A 12941-nucleotide genomic window follows, 5' to 3' on the forward strand; every position below is an offset into this window, starting at 1 on the left:
TTAAAGCTGCAGTTAAAAATACAATTAGCATCATAATACTCAATTTCTAATATTTGAACCAAGCTGATGCCATGTAATGCCTAAAATTTATAATCTTCATAACTTATAAAATGTATAATGCATTCAGCTTCGTAGAGCCTCCTGTCAATGGTACATTTTAACTGCAAAGTAGAGAGGGAACTGAACATCTCATGTCAGTTGCACAGCCATTTACCCAGCCTGACGATTGACTGATATACTGAAAGTTCAGAGGATTTTCATTTGAAATATTACCACATTTGCCCTCTCACATTTGATCTCAGATGCTGTCTTCATGGAGTTTGCACGTTCCTCCTGTGACCATGCGGGTTTGATGCGTGAGTTTCATCCCGGTGCTCCAGTTCTTCCCACATCCCACAGATGTGCAGCTTCTGGAGAATGCCCTTAGTATGCAGGGAGTGGATGCAAATGTGGGTAACATAGAATTAGTGTGAATAAGGGTAATGATGGGCATGGACTCAGTGGGTTTAGTTTCTATTTTATCGAATGCTAGTGAATTTATTCAGTTCTTCCAGATAATATTTTAACTCAATCAACATTATTAAACAGAATAATAGTGATTATCATTTGCTCTTTCTGAGAACTTCTGCTGTCTTACTCATAATTCGGAACACAGCTTCTGGCTTGCCAGCATAACAAGAGTAAGAGTTAAATGGGAACCTACCTTAGTAGAGGGTGCAGTGTTTTGTTTAGTTTAGTTTAGAGATTCAGCAAGGAAACAGGCTTTTCGGCCCACCGAGTCCGCACCGACCAGCGATCCCCGCACATTAACACTATCCTACACACGCTAGGGACAATTTACATTTATACCAAGTCCATTAACCTACAAACCATGTCCATTTTTGGAGTGTGAGAGGAAACCAAAGATCTTGGAGAAAACCCACCTGGTCACAGGGTACAAACTCCAGACAGAGAGCACCCGTAGTCGGGATCGAACCCGAGTCTCTGACGTTGTAAGCGCTGTAAGGCAGTAATTCTACCGCTGCGCCACCGTAAAAGGTTGGAGTGAAAGATTTGGTTATTGGAGATCATGAGCATGTGTGTTTGAAATCCGTGAGATGAATGAGTATCTGGATGGGTGTGGGTGAAATCAGGAATCTGCGGAGATTCAGCAGTTAGTGCAGGGATTACTCACAATGTGTGGAGGTTTTGTGTCATCAGCTTAATAGTGGTGCTGGTAAAATCATAATGTCATAAGTGATAGGAGTAGAATTAAGCCATTCGGCCCATCACGTCAAGGCTGGTATACACTGGAATCTAGAAGGATGAGAGGGGATCTTATCGAAACATACAAGATTATTAAGGGGTGGACACGTTAGAGGCAGGAAACATGTTCCCAATGTTGGGGGAGTCCAGAACCAAGGGCCACAGCTTAAGAATAAGGGGTAGGCCATTTAGTACGGAGATGAGGAAAGACTTTTTCAGTCAGAGAGTTGTAAATCTGTGGAATTCTCTGCCTCAGAAGGCAGTGGAGGCCAATTCTCTGAATGCATTCAAGAGAGAGCTAGATAGAGCTCTTAAGGATAGCGGAGTCAGGGGGTATGGGGAGAAGGCAGGAACGGGGTACTGATTGAGAATGATCAGCCATGATCACATTGAATGGTGGTGCTGGCTCAAAGGGCCGTATGGCCTACTCCTGCACCTATTGCCTATTGTCTATTGTCTACTCCACCAGTCTATCAAATCTATCCATCTCTCCCGTAAATATATCCACTGATTTTGCCTCCACAGCCTTCTGTGGCAAAGATTTCCACTGATTCACCACCCTCCAACTAAAGAGATTCCTCCTCATCTCCTTCCTAAAAGAACGCCCTTTAATTCTCAGGCTATGACCTCTAGTCCTAGACTCTCCCACAAGTGGAAACATCCTCTCCACATCCACTCTTCATATCCAATCCTTTTGAGGTTAAGAGGGATTCAGGTTGCAGGTTGGTAGGTGCATGGTGGATTGATAGTCAAATAAATGTTGGTATATCAATTACATAAAGGGAACCTATCTCAGGTGTGTTCCCATTCAAGTCATTCGGAAGCAGGGCTCAGAATCATTCGATAGGTCGGCTTTTCCATGAGTGACTTCCCAACAGCGCAGATCATGAGGTCAAAAATTAATATCTCAGGTTTTGGAGTACACAATGTTAATTACTTTATTTTTCATTCCATTTTATATTTTATTGAAATTGAATCACAGAACGTAAAAAGCAAAGTGTTGTGTGAACAACTTATCAGGCAACTGAATCATTATTTGTTTGTTTAAATATTGCTTAAAGATATTAGAGATATTAAAAGATATTAAAGTTATTAAAGATATTAAAATGATTTTTTTCACATATGATTACTTCTCATATATCTTCCAATGTGTAATTTAATATTATTCCACAATAACATTCTGATTAAATTCCCACTAACATAATCACAGCATATGGTTTCCAAAGTCCATATATGACATATTTAAATTTTCAGTACAAGGACATGTACAAACACTCCCCGCTTTAAGTTAGGGTTATGTTCTGTGAACCTTTACATTAGTCAGATTTTACTTTTGACGGGATCACCAATTCTCGCCGTTAGGGCACTTTCTGTGGTGCAAGGCCTTCTGGGTAAGCACTGTCGCCAATGCCACCCTGTTTCCAGTGTAAACCTTAATGAACGTACAGTGTTCTTCAAATTACAAACTCCCTTGACTGCATGAGGGACTGAGTACAGAATTGTTTACGTAAGTGCAAATTTACATAAGTCGCCCATTGCATAACTCAGGGTGTATCTGTACATAACTACAATTAGCTAAATTATAATTCAAATAAATTCTTAATTCTATTCATTTTGCCCAGAGTAGTTCTGCAGATCTAAAATCACAATTAATTAACCGCCACTACCTACTTCTATTTATCAAAGACATATTTGTTGTGTCATTTAAATGTACTTTTGTCAAATTTTGTTTTGTCCAATCCTGCCTTTTAAAAAGCATTTGAATAAATTTTTAAGAACATTACAATTGAAAATGGCCACTACTTAATGGACCAGCCTATTTTTGAATATTCGCACACCGATTGCACTTTACATGTTAGTACCCTTTACATGTTAGTACCTGTAAAACGAAAAAAAACCAGGAAGGAAGATTTAATCTATGTGCAGGAAATACTCGTAGAGTTATTGAGGCTCTCAATTATCCTTCCCCCACCATTATATATAGAAAGGTGTCGCAAAATGAAGAGACATGTTTATCATGCAAAGTTTTTTTTATGCCTTCATTAATTCTTACCCATATCATTGAGTTACAGAATTGTACAGCAATTGGAATGTCTATCAGAATTTAAAGAGGGATTTGAAGTTTGTTTCAAATTTTGACGTGGAATGCGATTTCGAGGGGGACGTACGTTTACGTTGAGAGTTGGGTTGGGAATGTTACATGGAATGGGATTTTGAGGGGGACGTACGTTTCCGTTGAGAGTTTGGTTGGGAATGTTACGTGGAATGGGATTTTGAGGGGGACGTACGAATCCGTTGAGAGTTTGGTTGGGAATGTTACGTGGATTGTAAGTTGAAGTGCGATGTACGGACTTATTTTCTGTCTTTTTTACAGTCTGATTCCATACAGGTATACGTGTTTGCCTTGGGGCCACAGGTCTAGAACAATTAGTGCGGTAGGTGGACGATTTGCTGCATATTGCCATTGTCTGAAGACAAGCAAAGCAAAATGTCACATGGCATCTGATGCACAACATGTATTTGCACATGTCCTTATGCTCTATAATCATCCCGCAAGTGGGGCAAGCACGGACCTTAGGACAACTTTGAACATTGCTCATGGGTATGTCTTTTCTGCCACAGTTCTGCAAGACTTGCAGGTGGACGTTAGTGCATTGTTTATTGTCACATCGATCAGAGCGTGGTGCTGGACCCTTCCACTCCTTCAAACATTGCCAGCAGAATTCAAAAGGGTTGTCATCATTGGCCTGGCAGATTACACAATCCACTGATAGGTTAGTCAGGTCACAAAACTATTGCACCTGGGACACTTAAAATAAAATATAGATAATGAAATGAGCAATTAAAAGAATACACTACTGATAATCTATTGAATAAAGATAGGATCTTTGCATTTAACTATGCTTCTTCAAAACTATTCTTATTCCATCACCTGCATCAACATATTTTTATCCACATAAATTAAACGATTGCTGCATTTTAGGCATGAAATTATTATCACAATAACAAATTCTAGCTAGGCACAATTTCTAAGCGATTAACAAACACTGGTTCAGTCACAGTTTTCTTGGGGTGATATTCATCTGATATTTAATTCTATGGTCAAAGAGGTTTCTAGCACAGTAACTAAATGGAACAATGTCCCTTTACATTACTTTACTGTCCAACCATTCCTTGATCCATCCTATTTGCGATATCCAAAATATAACGTAGGAAGTGATTTCCATTATATTCCCAAAAGCATAAGAAAGAAGAAAGGAAATGGCTTTGTTTGGAGAATTTGCACAACTACAAGCTTAAATAAGATACAGGCTCTCAAGGGTATTGGTGACTTAGGGTGAGTGGGTGTTTTATGTATTGGGTGGGAAGTAGGCATCTGATGCACACCATGTATTTGCACATGTCCTTATGCTCTATAATCATCCCGCAAGTGGGGCAAGCACGGACTTTAGGACAACTTTGATAATCCTAACCCCATCTCAGCAACAGAACTCCAGTATGACGTCTATATTCTGGATAGACACAAATGCTGAAGTAACTCAGCGGAACAGACAGCATCTTTGGATAGAAGGAATGGGTGACATTTTGGGTCAAGACCCTTCTTCAGACTGAGTCAGGAGAGAGGGAGATACAGAGATAAGGAAGTGCAAGGTGTGAAAACGAGATAAAGGGGGTGCAGATCAAAGAAGATGTTATCTAGGAGAAGGTAACAGCAAAGCAAAGAGAGATAAAATGTAAACAAGGGCAGTCAGACTAGTCGGAGAACTGGGAAGGAGGGAGGGATGGAGAGAGAGAGAAGGCAAGAGTTACTTGAAGTTAGAGAAGTCAATATTCCTGCCGCTGGGATGTAAGCTGCCCAAGTGAAATATTATGTTCCTTCAATTTGCGCTGGGCCTCACTCTGACAATGGAGAAGGCCCAGGCCAGAAAGGTCAGTGTGGGAATGGGAGGGGAGTTAAAGTGTTTAGCAACCGGGAGGACTGAGGAGGTCTGTTTAGGCGGACTGAGCAGAGGTGTTCAGCTAAACAATCGCCGAGCCTGCAATTGGTCTCACTGATATATAGGAGTCCACACCTGGAACAGCGGATACAGTAGATGAGATTGGAGGGGATACAAGTGAACCTCTGCCTCACCTGAAAAGACTCGGCTTCCTTGGACAGAGTCGAGGGGAGAGGCATAGGGACAGGTGTTGCATCTCCTGTGGTTGCTGGGGAAAGTACCTGGGGAGGGCGTGGTTTGGGTGGGAAGGGATTTTCCAATTGTGTTTTGCACCAATGTTTTGTTTCTTGCAATCTTTTCCTTCAAACTCTCTCTTGTAGAATTTATGTGCAATTTATGTATAATTTATGTTTTTGTGTGTTGTATGGGCCAATGTTTCTGTGAAGCTGTGTTTTGCAAGAATGTCCTGTTTCTTGCCGTCTTTTTGGTTCTTTTGTTTAATTTATGTATAATTTGTTCAATTTGTGTAATGCATAATTTATATTTTTGTGTGTTGTGTGTATCTGTGAAGCTGCTGCAAACAAAGTTTTTTATTGTACCTGTACCTCAGTGCACTTCTGTATTTGAGAATAAACTTGACTTGACTTGATGTAAATTTGGCAACTTCCATTCAAAATGGTAGTTTTAATAATGTTTCTCTAATATGTATGTAGATAAGAGTAAATAATAAATGCAGAACCAGTTTATACCCACGAGAGCCCAGGTCGCTACTTTTCAAGAACAACCCTGAATAGATAAAGAATAACGGAGTACTGAAAGAAAGGGTAGCATGGTGGTGTAGCGGTAGCACTACTGCCTTACAGCGCCAGAGACCCGGGTTCGATCCTGACTGCTGGTGCTGTCTATACAGAGTTTGTATGTTCTTCCCGTAGTTCTTTGGTTTCCTCTCACACTCCAAAGATGTACAAGTTAGTAGGTTAATTGGCTCAGTATTAAAAAATGTAAATTGTTCCTAGTGTGTGTAGGATAGTGCCAGTGTGTGGGAATCGCTGGTCGATGTGGGCCCAAGGGCCTGTTCTGAGCTATATCTCTAAACAAAACAAAACTAAAAGGATAAAAAATGAGCAGAGATCCTAGTCACTAGGAAAGTTAAAAAAAAACAACAAAACTCGTGAGTTAATGCTCTGTGTTTGAGGGTAAGTGTAGAGGCTTTGACACGTGAAGCAACTGTGAGGAGACTGAGTGGAAGGAGAGTGTAGAATTAGGGAGGCTCTGTTTCTCTCTTTGTGACTCCACGTCTTAGTTCAGTCGGGATGGCAGTTAGAGCGTTGGTAGCAGGAAAGTCCCTGGGAAATGCATCCATGTGCAGCTCCTGTCTGACCAAGAGAGAGAACAGGAGCTGGCCGACCTCAGGATCATCCAGGAGATCGAGAGCATCAGTGATAGGAGTTATAATGTGATGGTCACACCTAAGGTACAGGAAGAAGGTACAGTAGATGGGTGACCACCATGAAAGGGAGTCTGCAGAGAGTGCAGGAATCACCTGTGGAAATATTAGGTAAAAGAGGGTACAGAAATTGTAGGAAAATAAGGAAAAATAATCTGTTGGCCCCTTTTCCAGAAAAGTGAGTCTCTGGGAAACTTCAACTTCTGAAAAAATTCAACTTTATTATTTATTTTCCCCCATTAAATAGCAGTAACATGTAGACAATTTCTTAAATATGTTTACCACCTTTCCGTGCATATCACCTCATTTCTGCATCTCCTCACAACATTTCAACTTCCTCAGTTTTGGTGATGAAGCCAGTATATTACCAGCCAAGAGTAAGATGCTAGTTGGTGTTTACCTGTTTGTATTCGCAGTACTTTGCAGCTGAGAGAAGGCCGAGCTTCTCTTCAAATACCTGACGTTCCTCGACAGAGAGCAGAGCACATATACGAACCTCTTGGTATGACCATTCCTTATTACACGTTCCATTAGTCCCATGCGCTGAAGCAGGGCAGTGAAATTTCATGTGACCCTGGAAAATAAGTTGAAATTACATTGCAAAAAATTGTCTCTATTTAACAATCGATTAAAAAATGGATTAAGCATGTGGTATAACAGAATGGATTGCCTGAGAAAGCCCACCTGGTCCATAAGGCTCCGACACCACTCAGTGAGCGAAATGGGGTCTGTGGCATGTCCACAAGACAATTCCACTCTGAAAACACCTGGTTAATCATCTCCTGCAACAGAACATCTCATTAGAATTACCACACCACCTGCCTTGGGTATAAAGAATAGACCAGCCAAAAATTCTCGAGAGGTGTTTTCATTAAAACGACTTGATTAGATGACAATAGACAATAGGTGCAGGAGTAGGCCATTCGGCCCTTCGAGCCAGCACCGATGAAACAAGACAGAATAATTTGGGGAAATTTGATCTTGTTTAGTGAAAAGTTGTTTAGTCAAAATGTAGATGAATAAAGAAGCAGAATTTCCATTGGTTATAAAACAGCTTTAATTCGCGTGTATCCTGGTGTGATTTGAAAGGGGTTAGGTTTTTTTTCGCCATTGGAGAACATAGAACAGTGCAGCAGAGGAACAGGTCCTTTGACCTGTTCTGCACTGCCTACGACGCCAAATTAAACTAATTCCATAATTTAGTTAAGTTTAGAGATGCAGCGTGTAACAGGCTCTTCAGGCCACCGAGTCCACGCTGACCATTGATCACCCATACACTAATTCTATGTCATTCCACTTTTGCATCCTACACACTAGGGGCAAGTTACAGAAGCCAATTAACCAACAAACCTGCACTTCTTTGGAATGTGCGAGGAAACCGGAGCACCTGGAGAAAACAAATGCAGTCACAGGGAGAATGTGGAATGGTTAATTACTAGTGCACTAGAAAAAGAGTATATGTCAAATCGACAAATGTGTAAAAAATAACACTCAAAGGCAGAACCAAATGATATTGTAAACAACTGTTAGCCTAATTTTTGACCTTGCTCTGGCTACTTTGGAGTCTGCTCTTATTTCCTTGTGAATGAGTATTTTTACCTGTGATATCGTCCGGTCTCTGAACAAATTTCAGTTGGTAGTTATTGGCAAGGTGGCGCATTTCCCCGGCTGATGTTCCCGTCTGACGAGTCTGCACAACAGCAGTGAGTTTTGTCGATCAAAAAAAACCAGATTGCCGTTTCCCAAACACACGCCGTGAAATTCGAAGCATCCAACCACTCCCATCAGAACAGGGAGATTTATTCCGATAATTTACTCCCAGGCGCAACGCTTCCTTGTACCGGTAAATTCTCCTCATTTTTTCATGTTTTGTCTGCACTGCTTGTTTATTTTTATCTGTTAAAAATATCCTCCTCGTCCCTAACAATAACGACCTAACCTCGTTCATCTGCTCACCAACCATTGAACAGTGGTGAACGTGGAGCCCTTCGGCCCATCACGTCTGCGCCGTCCATGATGCCAATTTACATTAATATTATTTTCCCGAACATGGTTATTCGCCACCTATCCCCGTTTCTGTCGTAATGCCTCTTAAACATTGTAATTGTACCACTTCCACCAGTTCCCCAGGCAACGTGCTCCAGTCACCTACACCCTCTGCAAAACAAAACTTGCCAAATACATCTCCTTTGAACTTTCCGACCTCTTACGTTAAATCTATGCCCTTCAGTATTTGTCATCTCTACTATTGGAAACAAAGATTCTGCCAGCCTATATCTCTGTCTCTCATAATATTATACATGTCTACCAGGCCATCTCTCAGCTTCCCACACCACAGAGAAAACACTCCACGTTTGTCCAACTTCTAATCGCCAATCGAACACAGGTTTCCGGGTCGGGATCCTTCTTCAGATGGGACCCTACCTGCATAATCTGCTAAATTATTCCATGCCATATTTTTTTTAAACCAGCATCTGCACTTCCTTGTGCCTCCAAACATCTTCTGCACTCTGTTCAAATCTTATCTTATCTTACCTGAAATGTGGCAACCACAACTGCACATAATCTGTAAAGGAGCAGCCACAACTGCACACAATATTCAAAGTGTGAACTAACTAAAATTTTAGATAGAATATTTTGAACGGCTGACATCTTATTTTCATACTCTGATTCTTGATTCTAGGTACCTTAGCCAGCAGATTCTTCATCCATGCATCTAACATACCAAGCCCTGTAAATATTTTGGTTGTTTCAATGCAATCTCTCTCTCTTAAACTTAGCAATATGCAGACCTAGCCCACTCTCAGCCTCTCCCCAAATGATAACCTCCCCATGCCTGTCCACTATTACAGGATCCACCAGGTGACCTCTCATTAAACTCCCTTAGGTAGAAGACAAGACCCACACACAATATTCCTGGTCTCACCAGCATAGCATGTTCCCACCCTCAGGCTAGGGGTAAGGAAATTGGTGAGGAGTTGCAGAAAATCCTGGAGGGAGTTTTCTCTAAGGAACTTGATCCTGTGTCTTTGATGAAATAAGAGGGAGGATCAATGAGGTAAATACAATTGACATGGACTCCAAAGGATTTTTTATTAAAGTGCTACTTAATAGGCTAACGTGGAATTCTAGAAGATAGACACAAAATGCTGGAGTAACTCAACGGGACAGGCAGCATCTCTGCAGAGAAGAAATGGGTGACGTTTTGGGTCGAGACCCTTCTTCAGACTGAGAGTCAGGGGAGAAAGAGATATAGAGATATGGAAGGGTAAGGTGTGAAAATGAATGATCAAAGGGGACACGGCTCAAGGAAAATGTAGAATGATTCATTGTTAACTGAGGGGAAGGTGACAACGAGGCATGCATTCAGTACAATTAAATCAGGAGGACAGTGAAACTAGTTGGAGAAGTGGGATGGGGAGGGATGGAGAGAGAGGGAAAGCAAGGGTTACAAAGTTAGAAAGAACAATTTTAGATATGATTCCATGGATCTTTGATTCCATCTTTAAATTCAATTGATGGATGAAAATATCAGGGGTGAGTCTTGGAAGAGAGGAGGTTGTGAAAGACATGTTTGGATATGATGTTGAGTTGAGTTGAGTTAAGTTGAGCTTAGGAGGGAGAGATAGATCAGCCATTATTGAATGGCGGAGTAGATTTGATGAGCCGAATGGCCTAATTCTACTCCTATTTCTTATGACCTTATGAACATTGTCATCCAAAGCATTATTTCGATGATGAACAACAGTGGACCCACACTGACCTCTGTGACATACCACCAGTCACAAGCCTTCCACCTGAATAAAAACCCTCTACTACCACCCTCTGACTCCTTCCACCAAGCTAATTTTGTATTCAATTAGTTAGCTTAATTCCATGTGATCTCACCTTCCAGACTAGCCTATCATGAAGGACCTCAATAAAGGTCTTCAGAGTCATAGTGTAGAAACAGACCCTTCAACCCAACTTTTCCTCAATGACCAACAAGCCCCATCTACACTCGTCCTACCAGGCTGCATTTGGCCCATATCCCTCTTCAGGTTCCTTCTCACCTCAGTTTTAAATGGCCTCCCCTTTATTCTAAGACTGTGGCCCCTGGTTCTGACACCATTGAGATAATAATCTGCCTCCTTGTTTTTGCCGCCAAAGTGGATAACCTCACATTTATCTATATTATACTGCATCTGCCATGCATGTGCCCACTCACTCAACCTGTCCAGGTCACCCTGCAACCCCCTAACATCCTCTTCGCAGTTCACGCTGCCACCCAGCTTTGTGTCATCTGCAAACTTGCTGGTGTTACTTCTGATTCCTTCTTCCAAATCATTAATATATATGGTGAATAGTTGCGGCCCCAACACCGTAGCGTTAACTGCACGGTAGCGCAGCGGTAGAGTTGCTGCTTTACAGCGAATGCAGCGCCGGAGACTCAGGTTCGATCCTGACTACGGGTGCTGCACTGTAAGGAGTTTGTACGTTCTCCCCGTGACCTGCGTGGGTTTTCTCCGAGATCTTCGGTTTCCTCCCACACTCCAAAGACGTACAGGTATGTAGGTTAATTGGCTGGGTAAATGTAAAAATTGTCCCTAGTGGGTGTAGGATAGTGTTAATGTACGGGGATCGCTGGGCGGCACGGACTTGGAGGGCCGAAAAGGCCTGTTTCCGGCTGTATATATATGATATGATAACACCGAGCCTTGTGGCACTCCACTCGTCACTGCCTGCCATTCTGAAAAGGATCCGTTTACTACTACTCTTTGCATTAAGTGAGTGAGAGTGTTGAGCCAGAGTGTGAGGATGGACGTGCAGCTGATGGGAAATTGGATTGGGAGGGGATCCTTGCCCTTAGATACATGTGTGAAATCAATAAACTTCCTCTGACATTCAGTCCATGTCCTTGATTCTTCTCCTCAACTTAACATCAATTACTGCTTCCTGCCAGAGATGCCTGGGTCTGCAGGACTTCCTGGGCTCCATGGAATGATGACACGAGGAACTGCAGATGCTAGTTTACCAAAAAAGATGCAAAGCACTGGAGTCACTCAGTGAATTGAAAATGTTTATTGGCCAAGTATGTACATATACAAGGAATGTGCCTTGGTGCTCTGCTCACAAATGACAACACAAACATACAGTTAACAATTACGAATAAAGCATAACCACATCAAAACAATAAGGATACAACGTGACAGTCTAAACATGTGGGTGAAAATAAACCAGAGCAAAAAAGAGACTACAGACTTTGGTTATTGAGTCGAACTACTACTCGTGAAAAAAAGCTGTTTTTATGTCTGGCTGTGGCTGCTTTGACAGTCCGGAGTCGCCTTCCAGAGGGAAGTGCTTCAAAGAGTTTGTGGCCAGGGTGAGAGGGGTCAGAGATGATCTTGCCCGGTTGCATCCTGGCCCTTGCAGTGTACAGTTCGTCAATGGGGGGAAGGTTGCAGCCAACAACCTTCTCAGCTGTGCGAACGATCCGTTGCAACCTCCGGATGTCGTGCTTGGTGGCTGAGCCAAACCGGACAATAATGGAGAAGGTGAGGATGGACTCAATGATAGCAGTATAGAATTGGACCATCATTGCCTGTGGCAGATTGTGTTTCCTCAGCTGCCGCAGGAAGTACATCCTCTGTTGGGCCTTTTTGACTGTGGAGTCAGGCAGCATTGCTGGAGAACATGGAAAAGTGAAGGTTTGGGTCGGGACCTTTCTTCAGTCTGATTGTTCATAAGTGATAGGAGCAGAAATAGGTCATTTGGCCCATCAATACTCCACCATTCAATAATGGCTGATCTATCTCTCTCTCCTAACCCCATTCTCCTGCCTTCTCCCCATAACTTCCAACACCCGTAGCCAGGTGGGGTGGGGGGCAAGAAAGCTGAAAGTGAGGTGAGGGCAGGACAAAGTCTAGGAAGTGATAGGTGGATACAGGTGAGGAAGATGGTTGGACAAAGGCCAGAGATGAAGAGGCAAAAAGTATAAGGATAGAAAAGGTCCAAATTGTGAAGACAGAGGAAGGAATATCGGTGGAGTAGGAGTTACCCAAGACATTAAGATACGAATTGTCAACTGCACAGTTTTAATCATAGAGCCATGGATACATATAGCTTGGAAACAGGCCCTTTGGTTCACCAAGTGCATGTCGACCATATATTACCTATTTTACACTAATCCCACACCAATCACATTTTTATTCTCCTCACATTCTCATCAACTCTGCGATAGACACAAAAAGCTGGCTTAACTCAACAGATCAGACAGCATTCTGAGATACCTCTCTCCAGAGGTGCTGTCTGACCCGTTGAGTTGCTCCAGC

At 42.2% G+C, this 12941-nt stretch overlaps 1 pseudogene; it reads right to left on the bottom strand.

Annotated features, from left to right (window-relative positions):
- Positions 1–8290, bottom strand: LOC144599079 (E3 ubiquitin-protein ligase RNF144A-like; annotated as a pseudogene).
- Between the last annotated feature and the right edge of the window lie 4651 nt (positions 8291–12941).

The sequence above is a fragment of the Rhinoraja longicauda genome, chromosome 13 (assembly GCF_053455715.1).
Source record: "Rhinoraja longicauda isolate Sanriku21f chromosome 13, sRhiLon1.1, whole genome shotgun sequence".
Classification (NCBI taxonomy): domain Eukaryota; kingdom Metazoa; phylum Chordata; class Chondrichthyes; order Rajiformes; family Arhynchobatidae; genus Rhinoraja; species Rhinoraja longicauda.